Here is a 19,434-nt window from a genome sequence, read left to right as displayed (position 1 = left end):
GAGCGGGTCGAGAGTTCCTTGGTGTCCACTTTACCAACAAACTATCATGGTCCAGACGTACCAAGACAGTCGTGAAGAGGGCACGACAAAACCTTTTCCCCATCTGGAGACTGAAAAGATTTGGCATGGGTCCCCAGATCCTCAAAAGGTTCTAATGCTGCACCATCGAAAGCATCCTGACCGGTTGCATCACCGCCTGGAATGGCAACTGCTCCACATCTGACCGTAAGGCGCTACAGAGGGTAGTGCGAACTGCCCAGTACACTAGGAACAAGCTTCCTGCCATCCAGGACCTATACAATAGGTGGTGTCAGAGGAAGGCCCATAAAATTGTCAGAGACTCCAGTCACGCAAGTCATGGACTGTTTTCTCTGCTACCGCACGGCAAGCGGTACCAGAGCGCCAAATCTAGGACCAAAAAGCTCCTCAACAGCTTCTACCCCCAAGCCATTAGACTACTGAACAATTCATAAAAACCGCCACCGGGCAACTTACATTGCCCCAAACCAACTTTGGGATGCTCTCTCCTGCCATCCAGGACCTATACAATAGGTGGTGTCAGTTATTGACTAAGAATTTCAATAGCTTCTTTATCTAATTGAGCAGCCAGATTGCAGTGGTAATGAAGCTGCCCCTGCCGCAGTTGTTAATGAATTTTGGTGTATGCTCTGTCACCTCAGACTAGAGTGCACGCGATGGAAGAAGGCGCACAGATTGTGAATTAAGTCCCCTGCTATTTGTGTTGTCTTCTTCCTTGCCAGTGTGTCATACAGCCTCGAAGGACCTGGTACTGCTGCCCTCAGACAGCAGAGCCCATACTGACTGCCTTCCTCAGCTTGGATGTGTCAGGCGGCAGGTGTATGTGGCAGGTGTAATAGCGCCACTGGCTTGTGGGAACTCCATCAAGGCGCATGTCTCCATAGCAGGTAAGTGTAAAATGTACTGTGTTTTCAGTGAAGTTGAGGCTTCTTTCTGTAATAGTCCCTAAGTAATTCAAACTGCTGAACCTCTTCCCCTGTCAACAACTGAGGGTCCGCTTTCGCCACACAGTGATTTGCAATGGGAAACATTAAATGTGAAACATTGCAAATCACTGTGTGGAGAAAGCGGACCCTCAATTGTTACATTTTAATTTTTTTTTGTGTGTGTTTCGTGTGAATGGTGTGTAACTCTTTAATAGAAGCCATTGCTTATTACATGTCTATCACATGTTTGTTACCAATTTGTTATTCATCTATATTCTATGTTTCCAGACACTGTGCTGAATATAAATAGCAAAGTAAGGAACAGATACCCCAAAGAACTTCTTAAGTAGTACTCAAGTATTTTTACTTAGTTACTTTATACCACTGTATGTCACATATCTCAGGATATTGAGGCAGGTTCGTGTTTCGGGGACGCATAGCTTTCGACCTTCGCCTCTTCCGAGTCCGTACGGGCGATGCAGCCGACTACCAATTGTAGAGTAAAAGGTCAAATTTGTCAGGATATGGTGCATATCCACAAAACACCAAATATGCATTGGAAATGGTCTGTATTCCCTGATACGGACCCTTTTTCGCCCAGTGCCATCCCCTCTTCCCTTCTCAGACTGTCTCTGGAGACCTCCGATTCTTCACTTCCCTCATCAACTGATCACTGATCACTGTCTGAGTCAACACTGACTTCAAGATGACCAGAGTCACTCCCCTCCTCAAGAAACCAACACTCAACCCCTTTGACGTCAAAAACTACAGACCGGTATCGCTTCTTTCCAGAGCACTTGAGCGTGCTGTCTCTGACCAACTCTCTCGCTATCTCAGAACGATATTCTTGACCTTAACCAGTCAGGCTTCAAGACGGGTCACTCAACCGAGACTGCTGTTCTCATTCTCATCTTGAAGCTAAGACAGCCGAGTCCCTGTTGAAAACAATAAACCCTACCTCTTCAAAAAAGTGTCTTAAATAATCCCACAGCTCCCCCTCCTACCTATTTCTGTCATCCTTCAATAACTGTTTTTATAAATCAAATGCAATTTCTTTGGCTCACAAGAAGTAAAAAAAGATTAATCTATTCCCGCCAGTGAAATCACGGGACACATTTTTCAACACAACATTAAACTTCTGGAGTCTATAGAAGAGATTAACCACAATGCCTTTCATATTCAAACTACGGAAGGACTTGAAAGAGAAATATACCTCTAGAAATTGCAGTTAAATATTCAATTGAATTTAACAAAACATTTGACAAACTATGACAAATTACAGAATTCCAGCAACACACTGAGCACATCACATCACAGGAACTAAATGGCAAATTAATGGATTATTGTTGTACACTCTTAGGAAAATAGCTGCTAAGTAGAACATTTAGACTACTCTTGCATGTCTCCATAGGGAACGACATTTGGTGCGAGGTATAAACCTTTGTTCTACCTAGAATGAGAAATATACAACATTAAGATCGATCAATCGCTGTGTACAGTGTGTGTGTGTGTGTGTGTGTGTGTGTGTGTGTGTGTGTGTGTGTGTGTGTGTGTGTGTGTGTGTGTGTGTGTGTGTTTGTGTGTGTGTGTGTGTGTGTGCGTAAGGAGAAACAGAGAGCTAAAGGACCAGAGGGCTCATACAGAACACAATAGATTACGGGGACTGAGACGAGGGATTGGGCATCTCTGTGGACCTGTCAAAAATGACTCCCCGGACAGAGTCAGTCAGGCAGGATAAACACCACCCACGTTGCCGAAGCACAGCCCCCACACCCCTCAATGGAAATCAACAGACCACTAGATTACGACCATGAGACAAGGTCGAGTATAGCCCAGGAAGGTCTCCCCCGCGGCACTACTACTATGGGGCGGGAAACCGGACAGGAAGATTAAGTCAGTGACTCTACCCAACCAAGGGAGTCAAGTATATTGAACAAAGCCTGGCATGATGTGATGCACCCTCATGTGGACATCATGGGAGAGTACGAGCAGGCCAATGATTCAGCCTCTGTAATCGGGTCAGAGGCAGAAAGTCTTGGGAGAGAGTGGAGAGCCGGCCAGGCAGAGACAGCAAGGGTGTTTCCTGTCACCAGCGCCTTGCTGTTCACCTTCGCTGAGCCACAATCATAGGACCTACAGAAGAGATGAGTCTTCAGTAAAGACTTCAAGGTTGAGACCCGAGTCTGCTTCTCTCACGTGGTTTGGCAGACCATTTCATAAAAGAGGATCTCTATAGGACAAAGCCCTGCCTCCAGCTGTTTCCTTTGAAATTATAGGGACAATAAAGAGGCCTGTGTCTCGTGACCGTAGCATACGTGTAGCATACCTACATTATGTACGGATGGACCAAATCAGAGATATAAGTGGGAGCAAGTCTATGCAGTGCTTTTGTAGGTTAACAGTAAAAGCCTTGAAATGAGCCCTAACCTAAACAGGAGTCGGTGGAGAGTGGACGTGATGTTTTCCCAGGTTTGTAGGGAAGTTACGGGTTCCAGTAGTGTGAAATATAGGATCCGAGGAGGGAGCGAACAACAGTGGCCTTTAAAAGGTTTCATGGCATTCAGACGATGTGCACAATGAGAAGTAGCATACGGCCTGCCTGCAAAGTTCTCCAACAGTCCGCAGCCTTACTTTACACCCTAAAGATAAGGACCCAGAGGAGGGAAAACACTACATTTTGCCCTCCCAATCCCAGCCCATCTGAATGCCTGTAAACAAATTGAGCCATGACAGTAACACCAAAATGGTGTTCCCTTCAGAGTGAGCACACAGAACAAAATTCTGAACATATTGAAGAGGGTTGACAGAGGCTAATAGTAACCCAGTTCAGTAGTCCAGGTAAGAGGTGGCAGTCTGACATACTGTTCAACGCAGAACCTTTAAGAGTTCCCAAAACCCGAAGTCCAACTTTGCAGAGCAGAAAGTCTTCTTGTTATGTGAAACTGAGCGAGGCAGAGAGCTGGGGCCTTAACGTTGCGTCATGGTGAAAGCCACAGGGTGTACAATGTGTGTCCCTACCTGGTGAACAATACGTAGTTGGTTTAACATGCCTCGGTCATGTGATGAAGGAGTTATTGAAATTCTAAGTCAAAAATTGAAATAATAAGGTCAGTCACATGGTCAAGGAGCTATTATATTTTAAGTTATTTAAAATATATATATGTATAATACCAGTCACAAGTTTGGACACACCTAATAATAGTGAAGACATCAAAACCACCCATTGCCTTGATGATGGCCTTGCACACTCTTGGCATTCCCTCAACTAGCTTCATGAGGAATTATTTTCCAGCAGTCTTGAAGGAGTTTCCACATATGCTGAGCATTTGTTTGCTGCTTTTCTTCACTCTGCGGTCCAACTCATCCCAAACAATCTAAATAGGGTTGCGGTAGGGTGATTTTGGAGGCCAGGTCATCTGATGCAGCACTCCATCAATCTCCTTCTTGATCAAATAGCCCCCCACAGCCCGGAGGTGTGTTGGGTCTTTGTCCTGTTGAAAAACAAATGATAGTCCCACTAAGCGCAAACCATACGTGATGGCGTATCGCCGCAGAATGCTGTGGTAGCCATGCTGGTAAATTGTGCCCCCACACCATCACACTCCTCCTCCATGCTGCGAACCACACATACAGAGATCATCCATTCACATACTCACAAAGACACAGATTTGGATTCATCAGATCAATCACAGGACTAAGATCAATCACTGGGCTAAAGTCCTCCTCCATTCCTGTCATTATTGAAAGAGATTGTGATAATATCTCACATCTCAAAATAGGGCTACTTAATGTTAGGTCCCTCACTTCCAAGGCAGTTATAGTCAATGAACTAATCACTGATCATAATCTTGATGTGATTGGCCTGACTGAAACATGGCTTAAGCCTGATGAATTCACTGTGTTAAATGAGGCCTCACCTCCTGGTTACACTCGTGACCATATCCCCCGCGCATTCCGCAAAAGGCGGTGGTGTTGCTAACATTTACGATAGCAAATTTAAATTTACAACAACAAAAAAATACTGTTTTTGTCTTTTGAGCTTCTAGTCATGAAATCTATGCAGCCTACTCAATCACTTTTTCTAGCTACTGTTTACATGCCTAATGGGCCGTATACAGCGTTCCTCACTGAGTTCCCTGAATTCCTATCGGACCTTGTGAATATTATCTGCCATGACTACATTTTTGGTGACTTTAAAATTCACATGGAAATGTCCACAGACCCACTCCAAAAGGCTTTCAGAGCCATCATCGACTCAGTGGGTTTTGTCCAACATGTCTCCGGACCTACTCACTGCCACAGTCATACCCTGCCTGGACCTAGTTTTGTCCTGTGGATTAAATGTTGTGGATCTTAATATTTTTCTTCATAATCCTGGGCTTGCAATCGCAAAAAAAAAAAAAAAATCTGCTCAGACCCCAACCAAGGATCATCAAAAGTTGTGCTATAAATTCTCTGACATCCCAAAGATTCCAAGATGCACTTCCAGACTCCCTCCACCTACCCAACGACGTCAGATTGCAAAAATCAGTTAACCACCTAACTGAGGAACTCAATTTAACCTTATGTCATACCCTAGAGGCAGTCGCACCCCTAAAAACAAAAAACATTTGTCATAAGAAACTAGCTTCCTACAGAAAATACCCGAGCTCTGGCGCTACACCAAACTGGAAGCCTTCCGACTAGCTTGGAAAGACAGCACTGCAGTATCGAAGAGCACTCACTGCTGTTCGATAATAAGAACAATCCAAAATGTATTTTTGATACTGTCGCAAAAGCTAACTAAAAAGCAGCATTCCCCAAGAGAGGATGGCTTTCACTTCAGCAGTGATAAATTCATGAACTTCTGGTTAAAGCAAATGACGGACTCTTCTTTAAAAGGGAGTTTTTCCTAGCCACCGTGCTTCTACACCTGCATTGCTTACTGTTTGGGGTTTCAGGCTGGGGTTCTGTACAGCACTTTGTGACATCAGCTGATGTAAGTGCTTTATAAATACATTTTATTTGATCAAAGGACAGATTTCCACTGATCTAGTGTCCATAGCTCGTGTTTCTTGGCCCAAGCAAGTCTCTTCTTCTTTAGTAGTGGTTCTTTGCAGCAATGTGTCTGTTACTTGAACTCTGTGAGCATTTATGTGGGTTGCAATTTCTGTGGTGCAGTTAACTCCAATGAACGTATCCTCTACAGCAGAGGTAACTCTGGGTTTTTCCTTTCCTGTGACACTCCTCATGAGAGCCAGTTTCATCATAGCGCTTGATTGTTTTTGTGACTGCACTTGAAGATACTTTCAAACGTCTTGAAATGTTCCGGATTGACTGACCTTCATGTCACACCCTGATCTGTTTCACCTGTCTTTGTACGTGTCTCCAACCTCCTCCATGTGTCACCCATCTTCCCCATTATCCCCAGTGCATTTATACCTGTGTTCTCTGTTTGTCTATTGCCAGTCCATCTTGTCAAGCCTACCAACGTGTTTTTTCCGTGCTACTGTTTTCCCTAGTCTCTGTTTTCAAGCCCTCCCAGTCCAGACCTTCTCTGCCTGCCTGCCGCCCTGTACATTTCGGGACTCTGACCTGGTTCATGAACATCTGCCTGTCCTCAACCTGCCTACAACATGCCCCTTCTATTTTAATAAATAGAGACTCGAACCATCTGCCTCCTGTGTCTGCATCTGGATCTCGCCCTGTGTCGTTATACTTCATGTCATAAAGTAATGAACTGTAATTTCTATTTGCACATTTGAGCAGTTCTTGCCATAATATGGACTTGATCTTTTGCAAAAAGGGCTATCTTGTGTATAATTGTCACAACACAACTGATATTCTCAAACGATTGTCACAACACAACTGATATTCTCAAACGCATTAAGAAGGAAAGACAGGCAGTTAACCCACTGTTCCTACATTATTTACTATTCATTTCTAATTGGCACAAAATGATCTGAAACACAAATCAAAACAAACAGCAAATGCATCCAACAAGTTTGTAGAGTCACAAGCTTGATGTAATCATTACATGCTAGGAATATGGGACCAAATACTAAAATGGTTCTCCTAATATGGATGAAAGCACCCTATAATTTCAAATCCAAAGTGGTGGAGTACAGAGCCAAAACAACAAAATTGTCACTGTCCCAATACTTTTGGAGCTCACTGTTTTTACAAAAAATTGTAACAACTTGTGACTTCTCTGCCTGGCCTGTCTTAGTCACAGCGTAAACAAGGTGAGGTGATGTGAGACAGGGTACTGACAGTGAAGACAAGCACACACTCTCAGATTTGTGTGTGTGTGTGTGTGGTGAGTGAATGGGTCTGTGAACTCAGCCCCCTCATACAAGCTGTGCGCATAGGCACACACACCTCAGTGAACACTCATTGCACACTGTCGTGTAGCTGAGAAGCATTAGTCTCCACAACTGCACTAACACAGTCACACAGTGCACTGTCACCTGTAGAACACGCGTCACCATGGATGGAACACATAGCATTCAAATAAATACCCATGCTTTTAACTGAGCATGACTTTGTGTAGGCCTAATCGCTGTGGACATTTTCACCACCTTATATGCACTGTACAGATTTATATTATCTTCTACAGATTGGTTGTAGCATCACGTAAATGTATTGTGCACCTTTATTTTCAAGAGATGTTTCGTAGCTATTCACCGTTTTAAAAAGTCCCCTTACAAGGCAACATGTTGAATACAATTCCATTTTAATTTGTCTTGAGTTGGCTGGTCCTTATGCAGCTGGGAACAAAATATCCACAAAGAAGTACTATAGCTCTCTAGAGAATCCAAGCGGGCATACCCAGCCTCGGGGTCTGAGTCAAAACTATACAGTATGCCACAGCGCGGCCAATGTGTTCTACGGTTCGCACACTTAATGTTTACGATACGGTTTTGTAAACCTTTGGAACTTTCATATTACATAAGAATCATTTCAGGAATACAAAAAGACGCACTGTGCCTTTCCTCACTTGACATTCACAACATGACTGGGACACCTGCTCGTCGAACATCTCATTCCAAAATGATGAGCATTAATATGGAGTCGGTCCCCCCCCCCCCCCCCCTTTGCTGTTATAAACAGACTCCACTCTTCCCGGAAGGCTTTCCGCTAGATGTTGGAATGTTGCTGCAGGGATTTGCTTCCATTCAGCCGTAAGAGCATTAGTGAGATCGTCCACTGATGTTGGGCGATTAGGCCTGGCTCATCCCAAAGGCTGTATGGACCTCACTTTGTGCACACGGGCATTGTCATGCTGAAACAGGAAAGGGCCTTCCCAAACTGTTGCCACAAAGTTGGAAGCAAAGAATCATCTAGGATGTCATTGTACGCTTTAGCGGTAAGATTTCCCCTCACTGGAACTAACGGGCATAGCCCGAACCATGAAAAACAGTCCCAGATCATTATTCCTCCTCCAAACTTTACAGTTGGCACTATGCATTCATACAGGTAGCGTTCTCCTGGCATCCTCCAAACCCAAACTTGTCCGTTGGACTGCCAGATGCCGAAGCATGATTCATCACGCCAGAGAATGCATTTCCACTCGCTTCGATGGCAGCGAGCTTTAAATGGAAAAGGGGATACCTGCTCCGTTGTACAACTGAATGCCTTCAACTGATATGTGTCTTCCGCATTTAACCCAATCCCTCTGAATCAGAGAGGTGTGGGGTCTGCCTCAAATCAACATATACGTCTTTGGCTCCCAGCCGAAGTTTGGCATTGCGCATGTTGATTTTAGGCTTGTGCGCGGCAGCTTGGCCACGGAAACCCATTTCATGAAGCTCCCGACGAGCAGTTCTTGTGCTGAAGTTGCTTCCAGAGGCACGATCTTTACGCGCTACAGCACTCGGCAGTCCTGTTCTGTGAGCTTGTGTTGCCTACCACCGAGGTTGAGGCGTTTTTGCTCTTAGATGTTTCCACTTCAATAACAGCCCTTACAGTTGACCAGGGCAGCTCTAGCAAACTGACTTGTTGGGAAAGTTGGCATCCTATGACAGTGCCACATTGAAAGTCACTGAATGGCTGTGTGCTCAATTTTATACACCTGTCAGCAACGGGTGTGGCTGAAAAGGCCAAATCCACTCATTTAAAGGGGTGTCCACATGCTTTTGTATATATAGGTGTATCACTTCCTCGCTGCTTCACCTCATGTCAAATTAAAAGTTCTGCATGAGTGCCATATGTGGGTTAGCAAGCCATGCGCAACATACCATTGCCGTTTTACCCCTTCTCGGCTTGTGGGGGACTTATTTTGACATGAGTTGAGGCAGAAGAATAACACCTTGAAAAAGGTATAAAAATGTATTTATTATTGTTGGCTTTTGAATTTAAAAAAACAAACCCACACATCTCAAGGTTGTTATATTTTATTTGGTCTCATTTTCTTTGAGTTTTTCCTTTATGTGTTTCACAGGTTAAACCCAATTAAAATAGTCAAGAACAAAAAAACAAGTACACACATTCTCTCACATACACGCCTCTGACGCACAAACAACAAAATAGTTTTTGATTAGGCCCAGCCCAGTGCGAAATTTCACAAACACACAACACAATGAACGACAACATCATCTCAAAGCCTAAAGACAAAACAACCTAGCTCATACGAGCAGAAACCAAATCTGGAAGTTGTATTGCAGTATTTGAGGCAACGCAACATAATATTTCATCACATAACCCTGGATTTGGAAGCAGTGGGCTAAGAAACACGGACATAACATAAGCTTTTGAAACAAACAAAAAATGATTCAGAAAGGAATGTTGAACAGAACACAAAGCAAATAGATAGTCTACAAAGACAGGAGGAGGTCACAAAATGTCCACCGTTGTCAAACCTTGTTTCAGTGAAACTGAAGACCTCATCTATGTCTAGGTAGATAGCAGTTCTATGCACAGTATGGGTGCTATTGAAGGGATCTCAGTTTGGGATCAGGTTCAATGTCAGGAGGATCTCTCTCAAATATATTTTTGATGATCTAACTATAGTATAAAAGTAGTCTATGATTTTCTGTTACAAAGAAATACTGGAATGCCTAGAGAGATGTGTGATACAAAACCATTTTGTTTCAATTTGGAAGCAGGAATGTTAAGATTCGCCCCTGGTGAAGCACCCATACTGTTTTTATCTTAAATACTCCAGTGAAGACCTAAAATAAAACACAAAAAATACAAATTAAAAACCAGGTCGCCCCAAAAATATGAAGCAATCAAGCATCCTAAAGTAGACTCTGTCCCTGGCCCTCTTCAAAATGTTTTCAGTCCAGTGTAAAAAAGGGCCATTATAAATATATCCTCTCATTTGTCCCCTATATAAAACTCCATTGTAAGCTGATGGGAGCCGGTCACAGCAGGAAGGAGTGCTGTACAGTACTGTGATTCTGAGTGGGAGTCCCACATGTTCTTCCACAAAGTCCCAGGGAATTGCACCGTCCTCTTAAATCGGCTGCTTGTTCTTTGATGAATTTGAATTCAATTCAAAACTTTATTGAAGCAGCACCTGAAATAGACCACCCACTACAAATACCCCCAAATACCTTGAATAGCGACGTTTGGTTTTCCTTTTCTTTTTTCTTACCGAGATTGTTTCCGATAGCAACAGTTAACCTTGTCAGCATGTAATGAGGTCTATTCAAATTCAGCAAAGGGCAAGGAAAAGAGTATTCAGACACTTAATTGATCTGATTCAGTCTAATTAGTGTTGACTGGATAACGTTCTTTCCATCAACGTCTTAAAACGTTGACAGTTCCATAAGAGAGATTCAAATTCTGTGCTCCGTATGCTTTGTGTACAGGGACCGTCTCTTAAGTACAGGGTTGATTCAAAATAAAAGTAGTTCTTTAGATGAAACAATTAGTCGTTTAGACCTTGGAACTCAATAACCACACAGATTGGTCCATGCTTCGTTTCCTCACACTTCCATGAACTAAACTGAATTCTTGTAGCCGCTGTTTCCAAATGTTAGCATTTGGAAACAGTACCAGGGAAATAAAAGCAAAGTATGGATTGCGGTCATACCTTGTCCATAGACTGGTTTCCTTACCCTGTAAGCAATGTGTCATTTTGTAATATGGGTGAACCATCCCTTTAAGTGTTATCATTTGAACAAGAGGACAACAGATGGTGACCTCGAGTGTTCAGACCGAAACGGATGACAAATAATGTTTACGCTAAGAGCTAGCATCAGAACTAGGCTACACCTGGTATTGGCTTAGACTCAGACAGACACGTAGTTGGCTCCCTAGAGGCCATTGTCTCGCCACAGTTCGTAAAGGTCATCTTTAATCATTTTGTTTGATGACATCACGCAGAACAAAGAGACAGGGGCAGGTGTTGCCTTTTAATGCGGTCCACGAAGAGAAATAATCCCCCTCTGGTGATAATAGCTGGGTACGAAAGGATGGTAATGGAGTCCTTAATCAGGTTTATTTGAATGAACAGCTGATTCATTCAGTCCAGGAAAGCAGCGAGGATACTGGGTAAATGAGCTGCGCCTGACCCCAAGTCTCCATTAACCATGAAGGAGACAGAGCCGGAAGAAATTGATGTAGTAGACACGATGCGATTTGCTTTGGGAAAGTAAAAAAAAAAAAAAGAGTTTCAGTGATTTGGTTTCATGTTAATAACTGACACGCCTCAAAGCTCGACATGAATGGACAAAGTAAGCCTGAACGAAGCCAGTATTTGTAGTTGAGTAGTCGTAACATGGTCTATTGTCTTTACCTTCCTCTCCTCCTCTGCAGAGCTCTGTTTCATTTGGCCTGTCAGCTCCGGATGGGGACATTGATTCCTGATGACGGATGAAGCAATGCCTGAAAGGGTAGTGCGGTCACAAACAACTCGTCACGAGTATTTTATTGGAACGCCGTGTCACCCGCATCAATCTGGGGACTGGCAGCGGAGCGACCCCGACAGCGTTCTAGGAATCTAGTCTCCTGTCCAGAAACCTGTCACCGCTGTGACCAAGGGTTAGAAGACCATGAAGCGGAAACAGAGGGAACAGGTCGAGGACCTGAGGTTTATTTGATTCTATCAAGAGATGAGTGAATCTGAAGTTTTTTGTACAACCACAAAAGGTCATTCGCAAGGTCATCGTCTTTTTGAGCGTAGTTCCTCACAGCTAGTTACTTCAAGAAAATGGTCAATTTTCAATCTCACGACAGGATCAGAGTAGTAAGAGCATCCAAAATGAAGGGTTGATTCCACTGTATCGGTTTGTCTGATGGCTTGCCAAAATCAAAACACACTCCTCAAATGGATCACTCTGACTTTTGACCGAAGATGATAAAATATAGTCAAACTGATATAATCTACACAAGATCGTCACATAAGTGTATAGTGACTCTGCCCTTAGTAGGGCAAACATACAACCTCACAACAGTTAAGAAGTTAAGTTGAGCACATTTTGAGACACTATAGCCTTTGAGGACTTTGACGCATCCAACTGACTGACAGCGTGGCATCTAAGGGAAATCCCAAGTCTAAAGAATAGACCTTGAAGAACTGAGTCGGATATGAGGGCTAGGGCCTAGACTCTTGACGTGACAGACAGGCAGCAATACCGAAAACTCTTGCTAATATTGCGACCATCGGTTTCGGTTTCATCCTGTCGCTATGGGAATTGCAGGGGCCGGCTGTAACTGTGAGACAAAACCCCATAATGGCGATGGGAGGATGTAGCGCCCGTCGACTTGTATGACGAGGTTATAGCGCAGGGGTCTTGTGTGGATTAGTATTGTAGCAATAACACACCTGTCACTGATTTAGACGACTGGGATGGGATATGGAAAAGCCAGGGGGCCAGAGCCCAGGAGCTCTGTATTCATTTTCTGTTTACTGACAGTTTCTCCTTCCCGAAATGGCACTCTATTCCTTATATAGTGCACTACTTAAGTCCAGAGACCTTATAGGCTGTGGTCCAAAGAAGTGCACTACTTCTTTGATGCACATGCACGACACGTCGTTTTAGATCCTTAAGTAAGGGAAATAAAAAGGTGTATTTTTGTGTTTTAAAGCCTTAAATCAAAGTGTCACAGGGTTACAAATACACAAACCAACCTGTAAAGGGACGTTTTGAAATGCCAATATGTAATACTATGATGAATGTGAATACATTACTGTTTGCAGATGCTCTTATAATCCAAAATATGTCATATTCTTGCCCATTTCCTTGTCCTTTGGTGATGACTACATCACTACTGAGATTGCATTGGACTGTCTTTATAGGCTCAGTGTCGGTTTACCTCAATGCCGATATCTGTTAACCTCAGTTGAACCACAAATGAAATGCCATAGTGCATGTAACGGCTCCTGGAGTAAATGCTCACATTCTGTTCATGATCTGATATGTAATAGTGAGGAAGAAATGTGGGATGACATACTGTAGTCTTAACCCAGATAGGCCTCTCAAAAAATCTCAGTAAGAATGACCATCTGGATTAAACGTGATAGGTCTCTAAAGTTAGGTGCAATAAGGGGAGAGGTAGAGAGGAAGGCACCTTATAGGTTGAGACGCAGTCCAGTCAGTAGTCTGTTAGCCAATGGCACGAGTCAAAAACAGACCCAATCTCTTTGGCTCAAGAGAAGAGCAGTTAGCCTGACCTGAGAACAAGTGGGATATGAATGATAGTCAAGAACAACTTCTGGCCTTGACTATGTGACCTGACCCGGAAGTAAGAACTCTGGGCCCCCGGTCAGGTCACATGATCAGGAAATTATCTGCCATCCCATTGAAGGGGCCTCCTGCCATGGAATCCACTAAAACGCACAGTGCCACTTAAATCCCATTTCAGATCCTGACTCATTAAATACAAACTTTATGTTGGAGGAAAGTAATTAATTAGGCATATCTCCATATTCATTAGATTAACCCTGTCTTTATCGCAACCCTAATTAAATATTATCACCCGGTTCGTCAGCACAGTTATTAAGACTGATCACAAATCTTGCCACGCAGTCGATTCTCTTCCCTAGAATGGAACAGCCAATGTATTCCAATGACATGGCTTTTGTGTGTGTGTGTGTGTGTGTGTGTGGGGAGGGATTATACTGTAGCGTACCTCCTGACATGCCAATTAGTCACTTCCTGGATTTAATCCAATCAGATTTACCGGACAGAACCAATGTGAGGGGCTAGGGGTTATGGGTCATACCACTCTGCTATACTGGGGGGGGGGACATGTATAAAAATGTGGGCCGAGGCACTCTGATGCTTTGTCACCTGCCGACCTGCTAAACAAATCAGTCGCATTCTGGGAATGTCGGCGGAATGTTATCTGCTTCCTAGTGGAATGCCTGGGCCCTGGGTTTTTTGCTTTATGCAGAAAAATTTAAAAGGAATTTATGGCGCCTTTGTAGCTATTCTTGAAGTGCTCTCTCACGTTGACCCACCTACAGTCTATTGCAAAGAGAGTCAAACGCTTGAGAGACAACTCTGCTTATAGAGGGTAAGACTTTCCTCATCACGTAGCTCCCAGTCCATTGCACATTTAAGCCAAATCATCGAAAATAGGTCCTGAAGTAGGTTCACCACTCAAGACAAGGATGCTTTCAGAGCTAGGGAGGATACAGAAAGATAAAGCGAGCCACTGTTTCCAGACACTTCAAAAGTAGTGAGAGAAATGAGTGGGGGAGATAGGGAGGCGTCTGATTGAGTCTGGAGATGCTCACTGATCTGACTCTCCAGAGAGAACGAGAGAGGGAGCGAGAGAGAGGGAATGAGAGAAAAGAGAGGAGTGTAGAGAGAGAGGAATCCTTTGTTTGGAATAAAAGGCGTTGGTTCTTGTGCACAGGGCTCCCACTCCAACAATCCATTGTCACTGGGCTAGATGGCTAGCAGGATTAGCTTCCTGGTTGGTTTCTAAGGCAACATGGAGGGCAACAAGTCAAAACCACTCCAGGGGAAATGTGCATTTTTGTTTTGAAAAGGACTCATTCCTAACACAGGATATACATAGCCTGTAGTCCATCCATTTAGGGGGGGGTCCTAAAAAAGATTGTCTGTAAAAACTCTTGTGATAAAGTCAAGCTCCGTGTCTCCGGGGTCGGAGTAGGGTTTGGGGGTTTAGTTTAGAAGCGATCGTCTCGGAGTTGCGTAGGGGACTTGAAGGGCTTGAGTCCTAGAGTCTTCCTGGGTCGCGTCTTCTCTTTGGTGACATCCAGGGGCTTGACCTCGACCCCGACCCCGCACGCAGCAGCCCAGCCAAGGTCAATGAGCGGTGAGTCAGCCGGGTTCAGGGGTGCCACCCGGAATGTGGGCAGGGTCGGGGACCCGTTGGTGGAGCAAGGCGCTGAGCGGGAGGTAGAAACGGCGCAGAGAAGGGGTCAAAGGGCAACGGTGTGTCGCGCGTGATGCCTGGCGATGGGTAGGCCCTCAGGGAGAACGGGTCACAGTCCGGGGAGGGAAGGGGTCACAGCTCGTGAAGGGGTTAGTTGGCGAGGCTGGTACCCCAGCAGGTGGCAGTCTGACCGCCGGGGCCCTGGACAACACCATGCCCCTCCCCCGGCTGAGATGAAGCTCCACGGGTCAATGCGGGGTCGGATGGGGGAGGGCGCGGGCGCACGTTGACCTCCAGGCGACGTGTTTTAGGGCTCCAGAGGCGAGGGTCAGGGAACAGGGAGAAGGGGACTGCAGAGGGCTTGTCTTCTGACTCCAGACTGTCCTGGCAAAGGGGGAGGTCTAAAACTGAGAGAGAGAGATGACACAGAGATAATAAATATGTATATATCGTTTCACTAAAACGCATCAAATAAGTGTGCAGACATTTTCTTCTTAGTCTAACATTGCAGACTGACAAAGCCCCACTTTGTTTTCTAATTGAACCATTATTTAACTAGGCAAGTCAGTTAACAACAAATTCTTATTTACAATGACGGTCTACCACGGCCAAACCCTGACGACGCTGGGCCAATTGTGCGCCGGCTCTATGGGACTCCCAAACACGGCCAGTTGTGATACAGCCTGGAATCGAACCAGGATCTGTAGTGACGCCTCCAGCACTTGAGATGCAGGGCCTTAAGACTGCCGCGCCACTCTGGAGCCCCGCGATGGGAGAGATCCTAACGGGGCATTGAAGAAGCACTGAAGCGAGACGAGCTCACGTGCAGACGACAGGGTTGAAAAGGTGTGGGTGTGCATGTGTTCGATCTGAGACAGCTCTCTGGAGGTGCTAAGGAGTTCAGCTGACACGGAACCACAATCAAGAACTCCACGATCAGAGAACCGACCAAACATCCCTTTTCAGTCAACAAAAACAAATCCTATGTCGTTAGCTCTCCAAGGCCGCCTCCGAAATGGCACCCTATTGCCTTTGGGCCCTGATCTAAAGTAGTGCACTATATAGGGAATAGGGAGCCATTTGGAACGTCCCCTAAAAAAAAAAACACACACAAAAGTATAGAAACACAATCACTCAGGCATATAGAGTGGACCCATGAGATTGCAGTCAATTTGCTGCAGTCAGAGTTCTTTTCATCCCCAGTTCCAGTAATTTCATTTCTATGCTGCCAACAACTTTACAACAACCTGTGTGTTTTCTAAGTCAATATCCGAACAAACATATTGGGGCACAAGGTAACAGATTTGCTACTTGTTTTATGTACTTTTCGCCGCCACGTGCATGTCAAGAGTTGTTGAGTTGTTTGATTCTAGCTCTAAGATGAAAGTTATTAGCAGCATTACAAGCAGACGCAGGCTTGATGATCAGCTCTGGAGGCAGTTCCAAGACGGCATCCTTAGGAGAACACTGTTGGCGACTAGATATGAAGTTAGCATATCAAAATGGCACCGGAGGGCAACGCTTTAAAACACCCCTTAGATTCGCTGTGAAAATCTATTACATTTGCAGTGCTCCTGTTCCACCATCGTTAAACGACTGACTGGAAAAGTAAAACTGTCATGAACTGAGCTGCGCTGCGCTTATGTACATGTAAGCAAATGGATAAGATGTTCGTTTTGCTCTGTAATGATGAAATAAAAAAAATCCCCTGTCTGGAGGGGGAAGGGAAGTGGGGTGAGGGAGTTCGTGTGTGTGTGTATATATTTCTGTGCTTAAGCGTCAATGTGCTGCTCGCATTGCATGCGTTTGTATTTGTGCGTGTGTTTCCCCTCACCTAGTTGAGAGGCTGAGAGCAGGCTTTGGCTGGACCTCCTCCTCCTCCCGGGCCCCGTGGCCCCAGGCGTCACAGACAGGCGCACCCGTTGGTGTGGTGGGGGAAGGGGCCCACTCCGCTGGGCTAGCCCTGACCCAGGACCTGGCTCTGCTGCTGGGGACTCCGGGCATGCCTGTGGGTAGACCCACTCTCCTGGGCTGGCCTGTTCCTGGGTCTGGTGATGGAGGCTCCGGGGGGCTTGGGGGCTCTGGGGTGTCTGGAGGGCCTGGGCATGCCTGTGGCAGGCCCTTTCCCGGGGGTTAGGGGGAGGCGGTGTGAGGGGCAGGGGCTTCACCTCAGGGGCGTGCAGGGCGCAGGGGAAGTCAAAGCGGGGCTGGGGTAGGGGCTCCAAGCTGGAGAAGGTTATAAGGTCATCCACCACAGGGGGATCCGAGGAGGGGACTTTGGGGGCCGTGATGTTGACCTCCTGTGGGGGGTGGTGGTGGGGGTTAGTCCGGGGGCACCCTGGGGGATGGATGTGTGGCGCGTCCAAGTGTCGTCCCAGGGCCCACGGAGGCTAGGAGAGAGCCTCCTCCCAGTAGGGCCCGGTGGGTGCTCCTCCAGCAGGCCTCCCAGGGAGCGGTGCTCGGGCCTTGGGGAACCGGCGGGGAACTCCCCTCCAGCCCCCTCCTCACTGCCCGAGAATCCCCATGAGATAGAGAAGGCCTGGGGGCTCCTTCACTGCGGAGCCTGAGGAGATGGAGAGGAGAGCGAGAAAAAGGTAGAGAGAGGGAGATGGAGAGGTGGAGGGAGGGAGAGAGCGCGTGAGAGAGAGATTGAGAGCGATAGGGAAAGAGATGGTGGTAGCCGAGAGGAGAAAGCGAGCGAGGTAGGTTGGTCAGCTCATGAATACAGAATACTAATTTAGAATTTACAATTAGCTGTGACCCACTTAGTTAGGCTAGAGGTGGTGTGTGTGCATGTGAATATGGTAGTGATGAAGAGCATACCGTTTTGGGCAGGCTGTGGCGTGGAGGGTCTGTACTCCTCAAAGTCATCCTTGGAGTCTCCGTTCTCATTGCTGTCCATATCCAGGAGTTTGGCTCTCATTGAAAGACTGGAACACACACACAATGACTTCAAAATACACTCGTTCTGCTTTAGCTGATATGGTAAAAAAATACAAATCCATATATGGCCCTGTGTATGGAGGGGTGTGAGGGAGAGGTGAGAGGGTTACACAACCTGCTCTCCTGGGGGCTTAAGCGAAGGACTTTGGGGCTCTTGGGACTCTTTGGGCTCTGGGGCCTCCAGTGAGGGCCCAGCCGGTCCCCATTAGCCTGCTTGTTGTGTGGAGGGCCCTCCAGGGGCCACATAGAGCTCAGACCAAATGCCCTGTTGTTCTCACTGGGGCTCACTGGAGAGGAGGAGAGAGAGAGCATTCATAAAATAAAAACACTACATGAACACACACAATACATTTCATTTCAAGACCACCTCTGGTACAAGCACCATGACATAGGTTGGTGACACACAACAATCAAACAGAGTGGAACAACTGGTTCTTATACAACACATTGCTGGGATATGTGTGTGCCGTGCACCAGAACAGGGTGATGTGCTCCGAGGCTCAAGCCAAGATTTCACATGTCACTGGAACAGTGTGGAACAGCGGAGGCAAGTACAAGGGGGGAGAAACAGAGAATGGGGGGGAACAAAGAGAGCAAAAACAGAAGTAAGACTCCACCTGGTGCTGACACACTTACAGCAGACTTTCTAACCCCCTTTGGGGCTAAGCGACGCTAACTCTGTGTGAGCGTTACGCTAGTGTTAAACAAACACTGCATGATTCTCAACAGCTCTCGCAGCGTCGTCACCACAACAGCCATGCCATCCCAGAGGAGTTTTCCGACTCGGAGACGCAGTGCTATCAAGTTCGTGTCCAGGCACGACATGTCAGAAACCTCTGCGGAGCGACAGCTGTGAGAAGACGCTAAGACGCTAGCAAGATGCTAAAGCGCTAACACATTTTCCCTTACGGCCCCTGGTTCAATGAGCCATCGTCTGCTTTTGACATTACTAGCACAGATGTTTGCTAAATAAGGAAATAGATTTCAAATGACAGCCGCACTCGCAAGCCGTGAAAATTACCATTAGGCAGACACGTTACTACCGAGCCATGAACTCAACCCACTTTTTAATGCATAAATGAATCAAACAGATGGTTTTTGATGCTGCTAAACCAATCAAATAATTCATATAAATTAAATTGTGCTCTTAAACTCAACCGCAGCGGTTAGGCCTACTTTATGGGGAATTTTGGGAAAAACCCTTTCAGTCTGTTGCGACGCAGCACATTCCTGTAGACATGTGTGA

General features: G+C 45.8%; 1 pseudogene; it reads right to left on the bottom strand.

Moving 5' to 3' along the window:
* Positions 1-15,016: 15,016 nt before the first annotated feature.
* On the bottom strand, positions 15,017-19,013 carry LOC135535673 (carbohydrate-responsive element-binding protein-like; annotated as a pseudogene).
* Between the last annotated feature and the right edge of the window lie 421 nt (positions 19,014-19,434).

The sequence above is a fragment of the Oncorhynchus masou genome, unplaced genomic scaffold, assembly GCF_036934945.1.
Source record: "Oncorhynchus masou masou isolate Uvic2021 unplaced genomic scaffold, UVic_Omas_1.1 unplaced_scaffold_4967, whole genome shotgun sequence".
Taxonomy (NCBI): Eukaryota; Metazoa; Chordata; class Actinopteri; order Salmoniformes; family Salmonidae; genus Oncorhynchus; species Oncorhynchus masou.
Note: the sequence above shows the minus strand (reverse complement) of the source record. Positions and strands in the feature narration are given on the sequence as shown.